Here is a 12,240-nt window from a genome sequence, read left to right as displayed (position 1 = left end):
ATATGATATGATGTACAGTCATATCATATATATAGTCATATATATAGTCATAATATGATATATAATATATGGTGATATATGATCTATATGATATGATAAATGACATATATACTTCTAGCCTACTGATTGGCACACAACTTTAACCATTGTTTCTATTCATATTAACAAGAATAATAAATATTATAATTGCTAATAATGTCTTACAGTGCATACTTTCCAGAGGAATAATTTTTTAACAGTACACTCTTGCAGCAACTAAAAAAAAAAAAAACCCAGTGTCCACAGGTGAACTTTTTTTTTTTATAATTTCTCAGATTCTTTTCTATTATAGATTATTACAAGTTTTTTTTTTAAATTATTAGCACCTTTAATTATTATTTATTTATTTATTTATTTATTTGGCTGTGTTGGGTCTTTGTTTCTGTGCGAGGGCTTCCTCTAGCTGTGACGAGCGGGGGCCACTCTTCATCATGGTGCGCGGGCCTCTCACTATCGCGGCCTCTCTTGTTGCGGAGCACAAGCTCCAGACGCGCAGGCTCAGTAGTTGTGGCTCACGGGCCCAGTTGCTCCGCGGCATGTGGGATCTTCCCAGACCAGGGCTCGAACCCGTGTCCCCTGCATTGGCAGGCGGATTCTCAACCACTGCGCCACCAGGGAAGCCCCACAGGTGAACTTTTAACAGAAAAAGAGAGGCAGGTAAATGTAGAAAGAACTTTGATTGAAGATGACTTCTTTTTAGTATCCCTCAACCCCAGGCTGATATAAGGTCAACCTTGAGAAGGAAAATAGCATTAAACCACCCAAATATGCTGCACTTAACAGCTCCAGCCAAGGTTTGATGAGATGAAATTTTATATTATCAACTAAAATGTAGTTCTGAGATTAGGATAGATACCACGTAACCTTCTGTCTCCCTGGAATTCTGTAGCCAGACAATGATTCAGTGAGGGCTTCATATATGTTAAGTGATAATGATAAAAATTATCTAGAGATTTAGAATCTCACTCTAAAGCTTTCCTAGAATAAAAAGACCTAGGTGTTTTTTTTTGTTTTCTTTATTCCTTCCCTATTATCATTAATCTGGTTTTTAATCACCCCGAATATGACGGCCTCATGGTTGCACACGTTTCCTAGTTGTCCAGGAGAGGTTGGTGCATTCCAAGCTGCCTGTTTTCCAGGCCGTCACCCATCAGGGATCTCTGTGCAGATACAGGAATAGTCTTTCTGAATAGGTTCTCCTCTGCTGCTTCTCATCCATCTGCCATTTTAGTTTAAGCTTTACAACAAAGAGTGTTCTGCAAAATCCAAAGGTAAGATGCAGTCAGTATTTCAAGAAAATGGATGAATCGAAGCTTCTGCACATAAAGAAATCTTGGGTGTTGGTTAGTGACCCTTTCATTGAATTGGGGGCAACTTTTTTTCCTTTATAGGGAAGAGGATAACTAGCTTGATTCTTCCTTTCAAATGGAGACATCATTTGACCAGGAGGCTTCAGCTTTTCTCAGCAGCGCACCCCAAAGATGCTTAGGTCCAGATGTTACCACTGGAGTCACAGAACGCTAAGCCCATCATGGGCTCCACTGCAGTTCTTACCTGAAATTGCTAATTACAGAGCCCGAAACACAAGCCGACAAGTGAACGTTCTCCACCGAATGCTGTCTATTAGCCTCTTTCATCAAAGGCGATTTTTTTCAATTTTAATAATGTCATTATGCAGAGCAATCAGTTATACTGAGGCTATTTACAATGTTTATGAAATGTCCAAAGTCTCCTAATAATGCATTAGCACTGAGCCAGCTGGAGTCCTGTTGACAGCAGCAGTTAATGGGAATCCCTGTAATAAATGACAGGCCCCCTTCTCGTGGCACGCATGGGATGTTAGCATCTTCCCTGGAATTCTGTACCAACCACTCTAGGAGTGCAAGTTTAATATTGGCGTGCCCTGTTTTACCAGTGAGGAATATCTTGGGTTTGGGGAGGGTCATGTTTATTTATTGTTAGAACAAAAACAGCGTCACACATTTTGGCTACTTAAAAAGAATGAGTTCGGGCTTCCCTGGTGGTGCAGTGGTTGAGAATCCTCCTGCCAATGCAGGGGACACGGGTTCGAGCCCTGGTCTGGGAAGATCCCACATGCCGCAGAGCAACTGGGCCCGTGAGCCACAACTACTGAGCCTGTGCGTCTGGAGCTTGTGCTCCGCAACAGGAGAGGCCGCGATAGTGAGAGGCCCACGCACCGTGATGAAGAGTGGCCCCCGCTCGCCGCAGCTAGAGAAAGCCCTCGCACAGAAACGAAGACCCAACACAGCCAAAAATAAATAAATAACTAAATAAATTTATTAAAAAAAAAAAAAAAGAATGAGTTCTTCTCTTCCAAGGGTCAAGGAGGTGGTGAGAAAGTCTGCTGTGAAAGTCCATTCCCGTCACTTCCTGGCGATCGTGTGCTCAAGCCCTTATTCATCATTTCTCTTATCCTTTGTAGCCAAGTGGCCACTCCCTCTCATTAAAAGCCCAGGAGGATATGGGGAGGGGGAAGGGTAAGATGTGACAAAGTGAGAGAGTAGCATGGACATATATACACTACCAAACGTAAAATAGATAGCTAGTGGGAAGCAGCCGCATAGCACAGGGAGATCAGCTCGGTGCTTTGTGACCACCTAGAGGGGTGGGATAGAGAGGGTGGGAGGGAGGGAGATGCAAGAGGGAAGAGATAATGAGAACATACGTATATGTATAACTGATTCACTTTGTTATAAAGCAGAAACTAACACACCATTGTAAAACAATTATACTCCAATAAAGATGTTAAAAAAAAAAAAAAAAGCCCAGGAGGGCTAGAACTTGCTGGATGAGGGTGAGACGATCCAAAGGAAACCCAGGCTGCCTGGGTTTAAAGAGCAGACAGTCATCTGTAAATAATGAGTAACCTTTGAAACCAGCTGCCCTTGGGCATCTGTGGAAAGTGGAGGCACCTGGCACCCTGGTTTGCTCATCCATCCTCTGATGGGTCATCCTCTGGATCAGGAGACGCCTCCCGCAGGGACCTTGGTGCTCCCGTCGGGGTGCTGCATCAGCACATCTGCACACAGGGCCCAGAGGACTAGAATCCTGCCTTCTCCGCCTTTTCGTCCAACTCAGACCAGTGAGTGCACTTCACTGAGCCTTGATAGACACCTCTGGTGTGATTATTTTATGCTCTATTGCAGCATATTGTAAAAGGAATGTTTGTCTTCGTCATAGGGACAGCACTGGCTTCTCAATGTAGCTCCACTTTCTGACCTCAGCAAGCCTCATTTTCTGAGCTGGAGAATGGAAATAGCGATACGTTCCTGGTCAGTCTAATGGGATAGTTGTGAAGAGCAAATGCAAAGATGTATATTCAGGTACCTGAAAAAGCATAAGCCATGAAGCAAATGTGAAGTATTGTTTATATTCTTCCGAAGGGTAGCAGGACATGCAACCCCACAATATGCCACCTGAGCGTAAGGACTATTTTGGGCAAAATGCACTTAAAATAACACCAGGTGCAAGAAGGGTGCTCTTCCTGGAAGCCCGAGAGAAGAGTCCACGTGGAAGATGGCCCCCTGTGCCTGGAGGGAAGTAACGATCTCATCCTGCAGGACAGGGAGTCAAGCTGAGGGCACTCTGTGCAAACAGACCTTTTAAAAATAACTCTCACGTTTCTCAGCCTCCCCATGTATTTTAGTTACTTTTCCGCAATTCCTCCTCTTTGTTCAACCCAGTATAAAAGCTTTCAGGCTTGTCGCTTCTTTGCGTCTTTGCTGCCTGTGAAGGCTTACCTAAACCTATAGTAAATGAACCTGTATGCTTTTCCCCTCTTGATTTGTCTTATGTCAGTTTAATTCTCAGGCCCAGGTGAAAACCCTGTGAGGGCAGAGGTAAACTTTTGTCCCTTTACACTTCTGACCCTTCCCCTCAGAAGTCTCAAAATTCTCACGAAGCCGGCCTTCCTCCTTTCTCCTCAGAGGGGCATGTCTACCTTCCTCCCCTCCCAGCCCGACATAGAAACTGTACAAGTGAGATGGGGACAGGCACCTCTGGGGTGAGACTGGCAAAGCCAAGTCCCCAGAGAGCCCTGGAGCACTGTCACTTCGGTCATTCCACCCTTGGGGCTACTCTTTTGCAGGCAGGATCAGACGCCTGATTTGTCTGAAGGCTTCTTCAAGGGCAGACTCATCAACCTAACTGCTAGAGGTTGGGGTGGATTCTTGTCTTACTGCCAATGGTGTCGTCTGTGGGACAAGACATCAGGTCCCACCGGGGTGGTGTTTGGAGATGTGCACGGCAGTCAGCAGGAGGTCTGGCTGACACAGACTCTGAGCAAGACGGGGCAGTTGGTGGGTCAACCGTGCATGGCCTCAGATAAGCCTCCAGGACCCCAACGAAGACACTCCCCAGGAGTCACTGCCAGCCTCCTGCTGTGACTTTGTTCTCCTAGGAAACCTCCAAGGGACCCACCACCATTCTTCCTGGGACCTTCTCTCTTAGGCCCCACCACGGTCCCAGCCAGTAGGATCTGCTCCGTCTCTGTAAGATGACTCATCAGTTGTGGGTTGGTTACTAATGTTTAGAGGACAGTTGTATATCATCCTGGGAAAATAATCCAGAATGGAAAGGGAAAGGAAATTGTTTATAAAATTCCAAACGGTCAAGCATTACTACAGGAAAGGCAAACTTGAACATATTCTTAAAATTCTGACTTCACATCCATTTTGTCAGACCCTTTTTTCTTCCGGTTGGGTCCCAGTGAAATCATATGACTGTCACTCAAGGAAGACACGTTCTGCTGTGGGCCCCCAGCCACCCACGCCTTCTGTCCCCGGAGGAACCTCAGTTTACCTCGGTTTACCTTACCTGGGAGAGGACTAATTGGAGCGGGTTCCAGAGACACGTCCTTCTAATACACAAGACCTAAGAGTTGCTATTTGCCTAGGGATATACGTTTTTCACCCCCCACTCCCTCTAAGCTGAACTGGGAGACTATTTCCTGGCAGCTCTACTCAGTTAAAGACATTTTCTGATAAATGGAAACTGTATTTTACTGGATTCTTCATCCATAAAATTAGGTAGTTAAACTAGATCATCTCTTAGGGATTTTCCAGCTCTAACGTGGTACAAGTCCATGATTTTATGGTGTGGTGCTGAGTTTCTTTTATTTCGTTTTGCTCAGTAAGGATTATGCAGCCTCATCACGACTTGTCACAAGAAAGGGACATTCTGTCACGCCCAAGACAGGCTCAGCATCCAGGCTTATATGCTCCATAGCCAATGTACACACATAATTCTCTACAACATTTAAACTCAAAACAATTAGGAATGTCCAAAGTCAATCTCAGTATTGTGTTCTGTGCTCATTCACTTAAATATAAATCTTATTTGGAATGTACTTTAGTCGGTCAAGAGCAACAGCACAATTTCAAAATACCTATAATATAAACTTGGCATGTAGTAGTACATCGTATTTATCTGTCCTGAGGAGCCCATCAAAAGACACACTTTTCAGATGTTGAGCCATTGCCTAACAATGACAATCGTATTAGAGGCAGTTGCATTAGAGGTAAATGGTTTATACGTTGCAATAATGTATTGGTATTTAACTTTTGTCCTAAGTGGCTATTTTCTCTTTCTATAAAATTAGCAAGAAAGGACCACTAAACATCACCAATTCGGATTCAATGTGTGTCACGCGGATGAAAACACAACCTATTTAAAGAAACCCAGATGTAGTGGGGGAAGGGTGGGTAGGCAGAAGTGGGGAGGACGCTCATCTCTAGTTTCCAAACTCAACTGAGGGGAAGCCTCTCCTGTGGGGCGTCTAGGAGTCCTGATGTCCGGCCAGCAACCTACACTGACTGAATCAGAGTGCATGGGGGTGGAAGTCAGCTTTACTGGTTTTTGAAGATTGTACTATTATTGCCCGCATTTTGCAGGTGAGAAAATTGAGGCACAGGCAGGATAATTAACTTTCCCAAGTCTGCACAGTGAGTAAGTGCAAAGCTGAACTTCACATCCAGGAGGTGTGACTCCAGAGCTGGTACTCTGTATTGCAGTGTCATACACCTCACATCAAACTCAATATGAAAATATCAGAAAATGCAAACTAGCAAAATGCCAAATAAGAAGAAACTTCAAATCACACACACTCAGAGGAAATAGTCATCTGCCATTCTTGAATTATTTCCCTTTGGAGGGGGTCTTAGGTTGTATATATAATATGTTAATGAAAGGTTCAGAGAGTCGGAAGCTGGTCTAGTGACTAGATATACATATGGTGAACATATATATATATATATATATATATATATATATATAAAACGTTTAAGTTGCCTTGGATGCGTTTTTGCAACACCATTTTAAATGAATGGAAGATGTAAAGAAATGTGTTCTTCTCTAGAGCCTCCAGAAAGAGCACAGACCTGCAGATACCTTGAGTTTAGCCCAATGAGACCTGTGTCAGATTCTGAATTCCAGAACCATATGATGGTAAATGTATACTGTTTTCAGCTACTAAATTTGTGGTAAATTGTTACAGTAGCAATGGAAAACTAACACACTCACCAAAACTATGTCTTAAGATTTTTTCATGTTCAAATTTGATAGGCAAAAAAATGGGTTGATCATTTTGTCTTGATTGACAAATTGTCTTGATTTCCTCCCATGATCACTGTTTACTACACTATAAAGTTACTGGAAATGTCTCTTCCTCTCTGAGTTCTCTGGATCTCTTCCTGTCTTGCATCCACCTACCTAATAGTCCTTCTGCACCATGCATGTTGTCTACAGGGACATCTCTATGAGCTTTTAGAAGTTTTCGGTGCTGCTTATTTTGATTTTTAGGGTCATTTTTAATTCTAAGTCTCCTTTTCAATGAGTGGCTAGTGTACAAAGACAAGAGTCAGAATTTAAAATAAGACTTTGCCTTTATAAAACTGCATTTCAGGAAGGAAGAAGGAAAATAATCATTGGCAATAGTTTGGAAATCTCCACACCCCTCCCTTAGCACATCAACATGACAACCTTTGTTTGGATATAAGTACAACCTCCGATGACCCCCTCCAAGAAGATGCCCTGAGGTCATGTGGGGAGATACTGAGAGATAAGAGCCCTTGACACTCTGCAGGGTGGGAGAGCCGGCCCTGGAGGGATCAATGGGCACACTCCAAAGAGCTGCTTTAGGAGCACTGACAGTATGAATTTAAGGGAAAGTTCAATATCTGACCAGAAAAAAATATTAAGGGTCCCTGCTTTCATTGAGAAACACATTGACATTTAGTGTTGGGGAAATAAAACAATCCTGCCAATGAAAGACCGCTCTGCACCAATATAGATGAGAGGAGTAATTTATTATAGAACAATTCATTATCAAATTTACAGGTGTGCAGGACAGCACAAAAGTGACGACAAAGTCTGGACAGGATTGCAGACATTTATATGGTAAAGTAGAAGAAAGAACAATTAAAACTCCTCTTGTCTCCTTGAGCTGTGAAAGGACGGGTGTTGAGATGGCCTCCCCTAGAGAGCTGGGAACTTAGTCCAGAGGTCCGGGTTACGGTTCCCAGGGGCAGACAACCTTGCATTGTGAAATCAGGAAGTTGCCCTCTTATTCGCCTATGACTTTCTCAAGGAGCCAGGCTAAACAGGGAAGAGATGCCCTCCCCAAAGAAAATGGCATCGTTTACACTTACAGTAGTGCTGCTTTATGGTGGAAGTGTTGATTTACTCATTACTGCCTGAAAACCCACCTTTCTCTTGCCAGATATATGTCATCACCCAGCTTCAATGAATCTGATACTTGATTAAAATGAACAACAATAGACCTGTTGAATGTTACCTGTGTCCCTGAATTTCTTATCGATCTCTGAATAACTACCCTTTGAGTGGGACTTTCTTGGCAATTCTACTATTAACAACACTATATTTCTCTTGAGAAGAGCTTTAGAATGACCTCTATTTAATAGTAACCTGGGTTCAATTTTAATTAGGCTATAAGTGGTAAATATTTGTTAATAGACTTTAGGGTGAATAATTAATTAGTAAAAGACTGCTGTGTACTGACATTTATGTGACCAGATTAATAGATCAGACCCAATAAAGTCTCAGTGAAAGCAATTTTTTCTAACCTAATTGTTAAAGATTTAAGATATCTACAAAACTGTTGTCAAAAAAATGATCACACTCTGTGTGATTTTTCTTTAAAAATTTATTTCTATTTCAATGGCTTGTATAAAGAAGATATTCTTTTTATTTTGTTACATTAGTCCAAACGGCTGTCCTATTAAAACATAATAAACTAGAATTAGACAGATTCTGTATTTTATCCCTTTGTGGTACTTGTTTCTGCTAGAATGTTGTTTAAAACAACTTAGGTTTTATTTTATTCTTCCAATGGATAAAAATTGTATAATCTGGAAGTCCAGTTATTTTTTAACAGTTTTATGGGGGTCTAATTTACATACCATAAAACTCACCCATTGCCGTTCAGTGATTTTTAATAAATTTACAGAGTTGTGAAACCATCCCCACAGTCCAGTTTTAGAATTGCTAAAGTATCTCACTCCTCTTTCCCACCCGCAGCTCCATGCACCAGGAATCTTTTTTCCTTTTAAAAATGTTTATATTTTTAAACACGGTAAAATACACATAACATAAACTTTGCCATCTCACTGCTTTTTTTCTTTTTTTATTATATAAGTTTCAGGTGTAGAGCGTTGTAGTTCAACATCTGTACACACTGCAGTGTCATCGCCACCACAAGTCTTGTTGCCCTCCAGCCCATACAGTTCACACCCTTCAGCCATTTCACCCATCCTCCAACCCTCTCCCTCTGGTAACCACTAATCTGTTCTCTGTATCTATGAGTTTGTTTTTGTTTTATTTTGTTTGTTTTGGGGTTCTTTTTAGGTTCCACATATGAGTGAAATCATATGCTTTTGTCTTTCTCCATCTGACTTATTTCACTAAACATAATACCCTCAAGATTCACCCATGTTGTTGCAAATGGCAGGATTTCATTCTTTTTTATGGTTGAGTAATATTCCATTATATATATATGTATATATATATGTGTGTATATATATATATATATATGTGTGTGTGTGTATATATATATATATATATATATATATATATATATATATGTATATATAGCCACATCTCCTTTAGCCATTCATCCATCTTTGGACACTTATATTGTTTCCCTGTCTTGGCTATTGTTAATAATGCTGCAATGAGCATAGGGGTGCATATATCTTTTCAAATTGGTGTTTTTGTGTTCTTCACATAAATGCCCAGAGTCAAATAGTAGTTCTCGTCTTAATTTTTTGAGGAATCTCTACTGTTTCTACTGTTGTGTAGTGGCTACACAAATTTACATTCCTGCCAACAGTGTATGAGGGTTCCCTTTTCTCCACATCTTCACCAATCTTTGTTTGTAGTCTTTTTGATGATAGCCATTCTAACAGATGTGAGGTGATATTGTGGTTTGATTTGCATTTCCCTGATGATTAGGGAGATTGAGCACTTTTTCATGTATCTGTTGGCCATCTCTGTCTTCTTTGGAAAAATGTCTATTCAGGTCCTCTGCCCATTTTTTTAAATCAGGTTGTTTGTTTTGTTGCTGTTGAGTTGTCTGAGTTCTTTATATATTTTGGATATTATCCCCGTATTGGGGAAATGATTTGCAAATATCTTCTCCCATTCAGTAAGCAGCTTTTTTGTTTTGATGATGGTTTTCTTCAGGGTGCAAGAGCTTTTTTAGTTTGATGTAATTTTTAATTACATTCATTAATTTTTGCTTTTGTTTTGCGGAGTCTGACGCACAAAAACATTGCTAAGACCGATGTCAATGAGATTACTTCTCATGTTTTCGTCTAGTAATTTTATGGTTTCAGGTCTTATATTCAAATCTTTAATCCATTTTGAGTTAATTTTTGTGTATGGTGTATGACAGTGGTCTAGTTGCATTCTTTTGCATGTGGCTGTAGAGTTTTCCCAACACTGTTTATTGAAGAGACTGTCTTATCTTCATTGTATGTTCTTTGCTCCTTTGTTGTAAGTTGATTATCTAAATATGTGTGGATTTATTTCCAGGCTCTCAGTTCTGTTCCATTGTTCTGTATGTTTGTTTTTGTGCCAGTACCATATTGTTTTGATTACTGAAGCTTTGTAGTGTAGTTTGAAATCAGGGAGCATGATACTTTCAGCTTTGTTCTTGGGAATCTATTTTCTATCTCTATTGATTTGCCCTTTTTTGGATATTTCATATAAAGGGAATCATATACTATGTGGTCTTTTGTGTCTGGATTCTTTTCCTTAACATAATGTTTTTAAGGTTCATCCAAGTTGTAGCATGTATATGTAGTTCATTTTTTTAAATTGCTGAATAATGTTTCACTATATGGATATTGCTCATTTCGTTTATCCAATCACTAGTTGTACGTTTGGGTTGTTTCCAGTTTGGGGCCATTATGAAGAAAGCTGCAGTGAACATCTGAACATCTGTCTTGGTATGAACATATTTTTTTTTTTTAGCAATTTCATGTATCTTTATTTATTAATTTATTTATTTATGGCTGTGTTGGGTCTTCGTTTCTGTGCGAGGGCTTTCTCTAGTTGCTGCAAGTGGGGGCCATTCTTCATCGTGGTGTGTGGGCCTCTCATTATCGTGGCCTCTCTTGTTGCAGAGCACAGGCTCCAGACACGCAGGCTCAGTAATTGTGGCTCACGGGCCTAGTTGCTCCGCGGCATGTGAGATCTTCCCAGACCAGGGCTCGAACCCATGTCCCCTGCATTGGCAGGCAGATTCTCAACCACTGCGCCACCAGGGAAGCCCATGAACATATATTTTTAATTCTCTTTGATAGATTCCTAGGGTTAGAATTACTGGGTCTTATGATATATTTATGTTTAACTTATTAAGGAATTGCCAAACTGTTTTCCAAAGTGGCAATACAATTCATATTCCCATTAGTAACATATGAGAGGTTCAAGTTTCTCTGTGTCCTCACTGACATTTGTTACTGTCTGACTTTTTGATTGTAACCATTCTAGTCGTTGTGCAGTAGTACCTCCTTGTGGTGTAAATTTCATTCTCCTGATAACTAATAATGTTGAGTGTCTTTATATGTGCTTCTTGGCCATTGGTGTACCTTCTTTGGTAAAATATGTCTTCAGTTATATTTATATAGTATTAGATATGCATTACTTTAACAGCATCTCATATTCCACAGATTTTTAAAATTCATTTGATTATATGTGAATAAACATTTATTATGTGTGACCTGCTGCTGGGCTATTTGCTTTATAACATTAAATGAACATCTTCTATGTGCAATGTGTCAAACTAGTTGCTTTGTCAAATACTAAATAAAAATCCTTAATTCTTGAGGACTATATAGAAATAACCACACCAAAAAGTAGATGATTAATGAATGTTGAGAGCTGTAAGAGATCATTGTATGCAGCGTTTTGTACTTCAAAGGAAGAAAAGAAATCTCTCCCATAGGAGGGAGCTATCAAGGCAGGCTTATAGAGGAGGCAGAATTGGGGCTCTATTTGCAGAAAGGTTAGACGTTCAGTCGTGTAGAAAGCGAGATAGAAAGAGCGTGCATTCCAGCTTGCACAAGTAACAGAGGCCTAGAGCAGGGAGAAAACACTTTGCATATATGGAGAAACATGAATAATTCAGTTTAGCTGTGCTACGGAATACACGAAGGGAAGTCGTTACAAAGTTAGGCAGGGTGCGATCTTGAAGTACTTTGAAATGCTGAGCAAAGGAGTATGTATTTTATTTTCAAGAATGGGGAGCCATTCAAAGATTTTCAGCAATTGAGGGTCATTATTAAGTTGTTGTTTGGGAGATTATTCTATAATTTATATATAAGTAAAATAGGAGAAGGAAGAGGAGGGAGAAAAAGACACCACCTAAAGAGGCATGACTTATGAGAGCATTAACAGAAAAAAAATAATAGAGGCCGATGGAACAGAGGTTGTAGCAGTCGAATGTACGGGACTCAGCAAGTGACTGGCTTGTGGAGACGAGTGGTAGGAAAGCCAGAGGAGGCCCTGCGGCTTGAGTGGTTGATGAGAAACCGAGTACGGTTAACTGGGTGGACAGAGCAGGGGGGATGTGATGCGTTTGGCTTGGAGCTCTTAGACTTGAGGTGCAGGTGGGTCACCGAGTTTCTGTAGTGACCTTGGAGACCCAGAGCCGTAGCTCAG

At 40.8% G+C, this 12,240-nt stretch overlaps 2 long non-coding RNA genes across 2 annotated transcripts in view; one reads left to right on the top strand and one right to left on the bottom strand.

The window, feature by feature from the left end:
* Nucleotides 1–12,240, bottom strand: part of LOC309655281 — a 380,610-nt gene that overhangs the window by 185,246 nt on the left and 183,124 nt on the right. The gene's annotated exons all lie outside the window — the stretch shown is intronic.
* Nucleotides 351–12,240, top strand: part of LOC309655275 — a 44,361-nt gene continuing 32,471 nt past the window's right edge. Inside the window, exon 1 of the long non-coding RNA XR_014260742.1 lies at nt 351–10,526. This is a non-coding gene — a long non-coding RNA (uncharacterized lncRNA). The remainder of the gene's footprint in view (nt 10,527–12,240) is intronic.

This window comes from Balaenoptera physalus (assembly GCF_965194825.1).
Source record: "Balaenoptera physalus genome assembly, chromosome: 2".
In the NCBI taxonomy this organism is placed as follows: domain Eukaryota; kingdom Metazoa; phylum Chordata; class Mammalia; order Artiodactyla; family Balaenopteridae; genus Balaenoptera; species Balaenoptera physalus.
The sequence above is the reverse complement of the archived record's forward strand: the minus strand, read 5'-3'. Positions and strand labels throughout refer to the sequence as shown.